Genomic DNA, 9,319 nt, shown 5'->3' on the forward strand with positions numbered 1-9,319 from the left:
GGGGGGAGAGACTCAGCCATATATTTATTTTTATTCATTTTTCTATATATTTATTTTTGTTGGTTAAGTCAACAAAGACACAAACATTTTGTATGACAAAGCCTAAATAACCTTATACTTTTTATTTTGTCAGAATTTTTCAAGTTTTCATAATCTCACAGTAATTTTACTACACTCTTATGTTTGGTAGCACGGTGGCACAACTGGTTAACACTGTTCCCTCACAGTCCTGGGTTCAATACCCAGTTGAACCAGGGGTCTTTCTGTGTTTCTGAGTTTGCATGTTCTTCTCGTGCTTGTGTGTGTTTTCTCCAGGTATTCCAGTTTCCTCCCACAGACAAAGAAACATGCATGTTAGGTTGTTTTCACACCAGATAGTCCGGTAGACTCGGTTCGGGACCAATATTCATGAGCTTTTGTTTACATTTGAGCTGGTGTGTTTGCATTCACACTGCACTGTGCAGTCGAGTCAACCTGTTGAACCAACCTATTCCCCCGCTCGCCTGTGGTGGCGCTGCACCAAGAACTACTGAAAGAAACGACACAAAAACCTCTGAAGACACGTCTTCTTCTTCTTCTGCAAATAAAAATAAAAATGAAGTGGCATCAAGTTTTAGCAGTTTTAGGAGTTATATTTTGTCATTTTTCAAAAATGGGCTTAGCATGAGCAAAAGATGAGACAGAAGACCATGGAGAGTATTGTTTTTCACACAAGGCAGCTGACGGCTCCATATAAGGTCAGAGAAATGTGTGTTTGTTTACCCTGAGGAGCGGGGCCTGGTCTGTTTACATTCACACTGCACTCGAACCGCGCTGGAGTTCTCTTCTACCGGACCGAGACCTAGGTTTTAGCCCGGGCCAGAGTTCGCCTTTTTGTTCCGTGACAGAGTTCGATGGTGCGTTCACACCTCCCTAAACGAACCGGACTTTCTAGGAAAACGAGTTAGAGTTTGATTAAAGCGGACCAAACAGGGCTGGTGTGAATGCACCCTTAGACTGCTTCAGGCCCAGGCCTCCCTTGCAAAAGAGATCTGTGATCTCAATGGGATTTGCCTTGTTAAATAAAGGTTAATGTTCCTTGGGGGATTAATAGGCCACCTTTGAAAACAATAAATAAATATTTTAATTCAATATTTATCATATTACAAAGTATTAAAAAAGTGCATTCTTATCAGGAATGTTCTTTTACCTTTATTCCTATATTTTCAATATTTATATTATATATTATGTTCTTAGTGTCTCCACTATTTCTTTCTTTCTCCCTCTCACCACGCCATTACAGCACAACCTCCAAATGTGTAACTGTGTCCTTCAAAAGAAAGGACTGAACACACATCTCCTGTAAATGAGTTCCCGAGGCTCAGTGGGATTAACCTGTATAAATAAAGGTTGAATGAATGAATGAATATATACACAATAGCTAAACTGGCAGGTGAACTTCAGAATAAAAGACTGAACATAAAATAAACAGAAATGTCTCTTTAGATACTGTTTTGTGCTTAACAATAGTTCCCCGTGTCACCTTGCATGCAGTCTGGACTACAAACTGTCCACTTCTCGTCCTGAAATAGTGATTTGGACATTATTGACTTCTGCTACACCACCTCACGTCCCATCTACCACTCTTTTGTGTGAACTACTTACCTCCTGAATATACTACGTTAACTCATCTGATTCAGAATCCTCCATCCATCCCTTCGATGCCTGAAATATAAAACATCACAGTAAGAGCCTATCCTTCTGTTTTGAATAAAGATTATATTCATGAAAACTAGATGCTTATCTTCTCCCATCTTACGCAGATCCTCTTTTTCCCTATTCCTGGACACCATCTGTAACACACTTGCATTTTTATTATGTGTCTGTAACGCACTTGCATTTTTATTATGTGTCCTTGAGTCTTTTTGGTTTTCAGAACGCCACACTCTGGCTTAAAAATTCATTTCAATTCAGTTTATTTATGTATCACTAAGTCACAACAAAAGTCATCTCAGGGTAATGTACAAAAACATTCATATACATAATAAAATACAATAATTAATAACAGATATCCAACTAAACAAGCCAGCAAAATGTGTTGACTCTTCACTTCATCACAGTCTCCCATCCTGAGCAAGTATATCTGTAACAGTGGAAAGGAAAAACTACTTTTAACAGAAAGAAACCTCCAGCAGAACCAGGCTCGGGACGAGCGGCCATGCTTCAACCGGCTGGGTTTGAGAGGACAGGAAGGAGAAACGAACTCAGAAAGGCAGGGCCAGATGTAGGTGCAGGTGTACCTAAAATACAAAAACCACATGTCAAGGATAGAAAAAAAAAAAAAGAATCTAAAAGAAAGTAAAAATAAATGTTTGGCTAAAATGACAGATTTAAGTTAAATAGGAATCATATTAATCCATCCATCCATTATCTTTTACCCGCTTCTTCCGTTTTGGGTCACGAGGGTGGTTGGTGCCCATGTCTGGCAAACACTGTGCGAGAGGCAGGGTACACCCTGGACGGGTCGCAAGTCCATCACAGGGACACATAGAGACAAACAACCATTCACTTTCTCACTCACACCTAGAGACAATTTAGAGTTACCAGTCAGACTAACATGCAGGTTTTGGTCTGTGGGAGGAAAATGGAGTACCCGGAGAAAACCCACGCATGCACGGAGAGAACATGCAAACTCCACCCAGAAAGGCCCCTGGACCGGGATTTGAACCAAGGACGTGCTCGCTGAGAGACAGCAGCTCTACCAGTTGCGCCACCGTGCTGCTCATATATTAATGATCTGTCAAAATTGGTATACAAATATTCTGTTCAATATTGACTAAATGTTTTGCAACCCAACTTCTATTCAAATTCATAATTAAAGAATAATACAAAAAAGAATAAAAACAAATACAGTACAAGTTTCACTTTTTGAATGGAATTACTGAAAAAATCAACTTGTCTTGAAACGTGAAGGGCAGCTGTGGCTGAGTGGTTAGAACAGCCGTCCTCCAATACAAGAGTTGGGGGTTTGATTCCACCAGCAGTCCCATGCTGAAGTGTCCCTGGGCAAGACACTGAACCCTTCATTGTCTCTGACGTGTGTCCCATCGGTGTATGAATGTGATAAAGTACAGATTATTCCTTGTATAGATCTAGAGAAGTGCTGTATGAATGAGTAAATGAGGGCACAGATTGTAGTGTAAAGAGCTTTGAGTATCTTGATCAGATAGAAAGGTGTAAGTACAGTTCATGTACCAGTTACATGTACATAATTTATAAACCAGCACTGTTATGATAAACATGGATGTGTGTGCAATTTCAACACCACTTAAAACAATCAAAAGTATAGCAGATTAGCATTATAATATATTTGCATTTTAAAAGATGTTGTTTGTCCAAAATATACCCATATTTTATTATCCATATTCAGAAACAACATGCATTGCTGATGTGTGGAGTTATTTTTGATCAGGACATGTCTTTTATCCCTCACATTAAAACGTTACTAGAACCACCTTCTTCCACCTGCGTAATATCACTAAAATGAGAAACATCTTATCTAAAAATGATGCAGAAAAACTGGTTCATGCATTTGTCACGTCTAGACTGGACTATTGTAATGGTTTATTATCTGGGTGTCCAAATACTTCTTTAAAATGTCTTCAGTTGATCCAAAATGCTGCTGCCAGATTCTTAACTGGAGTTAGTAGGAGAGATCCTATTTCTCCAGTTTTAACTTCTCTCCACTGGCTCCCTGTAAAGTCCAGAATTCAAAATCTTACTTCTAACCTACAAAGCTCTCAACAACCTAGCTCCATCTTATATTCGAGATCGTATTGTTACATATTTTCTTAACAGAGCACTTTGCTCTCAGACTGCAGGTTTACTTGTGGTTCCTAGAGTTTCCAAAAGCAGAATGGGAGGAAGATCTTTGAGTTATCAGGCTCCGCTCTTGTGGAACCAACTTCCAGTTTCTGTCTGTGAGGATGACACATTGTCCAGTTTTAAGACTGGGCTTAAGACTTTCCTTTTTGATAAATCCTACAGTTAGAGCTGGTTTGTCATGCTGCCTTAAGCTTAGACTACTAAGACAAATTTACCTTATTTCTTTAAATTAATTGTTAAAATTGAATAGTTTTCATTTGATACTATTTCTATCTTAATGTGATTCTTGACCTGCCATTGTGTATATGTTCCTACCAAACCCAGTTCCGTGCACTGAGACGACTTCTGTTGTGACTTGGCGCTATATATATAAATTGAATTGAATTGAAATGGAATTGAATTGAATTTGTACACTGAAAATATTTAGTTTTTAGATAGTATTATGGCTGTTCAGGTTCAAACAATATCATGCATGCTCAACACTCAACTGAAACCTGTTTAAAAGATTAGTGGTACATGAAAGGCAGGATTCATTTGATTGCATTCTGCAACTGTGCCACTAGATGTCACTGCATCACCCTTACGTAAAACAACTACCTCAATAAACTCAGAGAATGAATTGAAACCGTTGTCATAATTGGAGCCTGTAATTTACTTTTCAGCAGATATATTTTATTTAACCCTCATTTAGTTTGAAAAATATATTTAAAACATAACCTGACAAAAAACTAAGTATATTTGATCTTTCAGCTGTGGTGTCTGATCATGAAAATCTGTCGCAGGTTGAATATTGAGAGGTTTGTGAGCCATTGGAATTAGTTCATTCTCTCTTTGCCAAACATAAAACTGGTCAGTGTTTGCACAGAAGAGAGGGAGAAACAATATTAATGCAATAATGTGTGAGTTTTGTTCTGCTTGCTGCAGTGTAATGTAACCTTTATCTCCCACACTGAGCAATGCAGCAGAAATCCTTTGCCCCGGCTCTTCACCTCAGGCATATTTTGTAGTGGAGTGGGGGAGGGGGGTATGTACGTCACCTGTCATAGGGACATATTTCATTTGATTTTTTTTTTGCATAAAATAACAAATTAATTCAATTGAACTGAATTGAAAGGCAATAATTACACAAGGTGGGTGCCTTCTACAGGTACTTCTTAATTAAATCATGTTAGAACGATTGTTTCCATTGTATGGAAACCTCATACTCCTCTGTTTGGATTTATGTTGCCGGGTCTTGACAATATCTACAATGAACAACAACATAATGTTTTGGTTGATCGTATCACGTCATCTATTTATATTGAAAGAAAAAGTCAACCATAGTTTAAAAAAAGTTACATTTTATTGGACAGAATAAGAGTCAAAACAAATAAAAATGAACTTTATCAAAGAAGCTCTTTTGAGTTTTACTTATATAGATAAATACAAGTCAGGACATTGAAAACATTTCCGTGTAAGATCATATGAGGGCAGCATGGCTGTAAAAATAACTCTGCTGTTCTTCAGTCTGCATTGGTCTAAAACAAGCCTTTAAAGCTCCAGGAAGAACTTAATGAGACAAATCGAAACACTACATTTTAGTTTTCCTGTTTCCTTTTGTATTGTGTTTATTTTTCTCATTGGATCGAGATGAATGATGTTATTATCAAGTCAGAGAAATTACAAAAACAAGGCCATGCCTGTACCACCTAAAAGGAAAAATGATTAATAAAATCTACCATGAGAAGAAATTGTACTTATTTCTTTCCATCACCTGGAAGAAACATTTAGACAAAGCAAACTACAGCCCAGCGTGGCAATTTTCTTCCACGTTCAGTGTCTTTTTCTTCACCTAAGATCTTGATTTTTTATATTAGGAGTTGGCAATTATTGAAAAAAAAATCTCATGATGAAAAGAATTATTGCGGGTCCTGTAGTTAGGACAATTTTATATGCTGCAGTCTTCTAGAACAAAGACCTGAAGGCAAACAAAACATGAGGAGGGACATTATCCAAAGTCTTCTCAGACATGGACTCATTTTCTCTACAAACTGAACATGTTGGCTTGACAAACACATTCAACACATACGCATTTGGTGCATATCTTTGCATCAAATTAAATATATCTTGATAACAAAGTTGAAATTTGTTCATTTCGGAACATGAATGGTCTTTGCGGGATCTTGGTAAGGTCTTCAGATATGCAACAAGAAACACACTGAGCTCCCCTTTAGACATGGTAGATCCATGTTTTAAGCATGCACAGGACTTCAGCAGTGAGTTTGTGGTGGTTTGTCATTGGGGCAGCAGAATCAAGTTCTGAGTGAAACATTATGGAAGCGGTAGCATCACTCCCAATGACATGGGTCCCCACAAGCCACTGTGGTTTGGTCACCAAGTCTTTGAATCAGGATTGGCCATAATGCCAAGCATATGCTACAACTATGATCATATGTGAACAAGAAGCACTGCTCTCCTCCTGTACCCACTCCCTTCCCGAGGACATCTGTGGACCTGTATCAGAGCTGAGCCAGCTGATAGACACTGCACCATCTCTTATCACGACTATGAGGACTATCGGGCAGTGTCCATGGACAAACTCACCGCCTTCGTTTGCCTTCCTCATGCATATGTATTATGATGTCATCAGTAAGGTGATGTTTCTGTGCTGAGGTTTTTTTTTTTGTAACTTTCACACTGTGTCCCGTGTAGGACACAGTGAGATATGATTTTTTTATACCTCCCCTTCCCCAGTGTTTCTCTTTTCTTATCTAACAAAAATGGCAGCACCTCCCTCAAGGACGCGGCCTCAGACACCTCTGTCATCCCGTGTCTGTTATTTATGTTTTGCTCGGACGGACTGTACTGAAATGCAATTTTGTTGTGCTTCGGTGCAATGACAATAAAGCTGATTCTGATTCTGATCAAGGTCATGGAAACAATTTAGGGCAGATATGATACTTATAGTGTTGTGCTCAATTGGTGTTTCATGTCCTTTTTATGAAATAACTAATTCCAGGTAACTTTATCAAAGAAATTATTATTTGACTATAAAATACCAAAGTAAAAACTACATGAATTAGCAGGAGAGGGTTATGTAGTAGTACATATACGAGATATATGCATACAATTTCACGAGTTCCTCATCTTTCTGACTGTGTAATGTCGTGCATTGAATTTTAACAGAAATGTAACGAGAGACGTTATTATCTTTGACCCATCAAATGAATGCGGTCATTTATTTTCAGAATCAAAGTTTAACATCAAACATTTACATTAATTTGGCAAAATATGAAAATAATAACAGACAAGTTTCACAAATAATGAGCTTCAATCACGCGGCGGTGATTGAGGACTTTGCTTCAGATATTTCTAAAATATCTGTACTGATTTTATGAGAAAGCAGAGTTTAAGATGGAGATGGAGATTTATCTTACAGAGAGATTTGTGAGGGAATTAATCTGTTTGACCAGAAAACGTGCACGCTCCATCAGATATCAGCTGGCCTCCGGTACACTTAGTCGAAAATAGAACCCTCTACCTGGTTGACGATGGAATCAGCGTCGGAGTAGGTTCCTTTCTGACTTGCTGAAGTTGAAAGATTTTGAAGAGTCTAGTCAGTTCCTAAGAAGGAAAGAGTTTGGAGGGAGTGATGCAGATCCTGAGAGTTCTGTTAGAGTGAAAGGAGTTCAGAGTTCTTGGGTGCAAACGCGTTCAGGATGATCCAGAGACGTTTTGGGATTATAACTTCTGTTTGAACAAACCACGCACGACTCTCGAAGGATTTCAGCTGCTCTCAACGGAGACGCTGAAAGAGTCGGAAGGATTCTATACCGAGCTGATCTACGTCAACCAGGTAACAGTTTCTTCTTCGACTAAAGTGTACCGGAGGCAAGCTGAGATCTGATGAAGCGTGCACGTTCTGGACAAACAGATTAATTCCCTCACATATCTCTCTGTAAGATAGATCTCCATTTCATCTTAAAACTCTCCTCTATCTCATAAAATCAGTACAGATATTTTAGAAATATCTGAAGCAAAGTCCTCAATCACCGTCGCGTGATTGAAGTTCATTTTCTGTGAAACTTGTCTGTTATTATTTTCATATTTTGCCAAATTAATGTAAATGTTTGATGTTAAATTTTGATTCTGAAAATAAATGACCGCATTCATTTTGATGGGTCAAAGATAAATAACGTCTCTCGTTACATTTCTGTTAAATTCAATGCACGACATTACACAGTCAGAAAGATGAGGAACTCGTGAATATTGTATGCATATATATCGCGTATATTGTCATACTACATACATAGCGTCTCCGTGAGAACTGCCAAACCCTCAGAGAGTCGTACGTGGTGTTCAAACAGAAATTATAATCCCAACATCGTCACTGCATTCTGTATTCCAACGGAAGCACTCTGGGCTTCAGACATCAGAGTTTTCCCCATCAGACATCAGAGTTTTCAGACTCTAGAACTTCTTCAGAACCTCCATCACTCTGAGACTCTTACTCTCTATCACTCCCAGACTCTAGGACTCTAGACAGAACCGGGAAGTTGCCACATTTTAAATGGGTCGACTTCCGGGTCATTTGAGAGCTTTTGATTGGTCGATGGACCAGGAAAAGGTGTGGTTTGTGATGTAAGATGTTATCATAAGTCGAGGTCAGAGAATGAGATTGCTTAACAGATAGAAAAGATTATTGGAGAAACAGCAGACTTCGTGGAGTCTCTACTCTGATTATCTTCTCAAATAGTTAAACATGACATTTTCTTCTCAGTAAACATTTTAGTTGACCAAGGTTCGACCTTTCACATACTTACAAAAGCTTGCTCATTGAAGACAGAAAATCAAGAAATGCATATTAACCTGATTTCTTCTTTGAATGAGGAATAAAAATCATTACTTACTGTTTATGTAAAATAAAAATGAGTAGTTCTCTTCAACCTGTAAACATTGAGTGAACTAACACAATTTGATTATCAAACATTTGTAAAACAGTGATGATTATAAAAAGAGAGTGTTCTTTTCACTTGAATCTTCAAGAAAGAAAGTCTCCAGATGGCTCAAACTGTATTCAGATCAATGAAATAACAGTCCCTGTCCATCTGATAGATTTGGGGTCAGATCAGGTTCAGATCAGGTTCACTACACAAAAACCAATACGCATGCTATTCCAATCTGAACAAAAGGTTTTTCATTATTTATTATACAGCAGCACCCTTTAGGAACTCTCATATAAACCCCATAAAGGAAATAAGGATTGTAAACTAAAGCTTGCAACACTGCTGCAGCAGTGTAATTAGTGGACTGTAACACCGATCACGTGTGCATTCAGATGAATCACTTAACAAACATGGCAACATGTCCTTTAACTGCTCCCACACATGAGATTGCTCAGTCTGATTGCAGCTCTGTTGTCATTCAGTATTTTATCACCATCTGATTGGCTCCAGCTGTTTGGGACAGATAATAA

Source organism: Nematolebias whitei, chromosome 9, assembly GCF_014905685.2.
Source record: "Nematolebias whitei isolate Nwh7 chromosome 9, NemWhi1, whole genome shotgun sequence".
In the NCBI taxonomy this organism is placed as follows: Eukaryota; Metazoa; Chordata; class Actinopteri; order Cyprinodontiformes; family Rivulidae; genus Nematolebias; species Nematolebias whitei.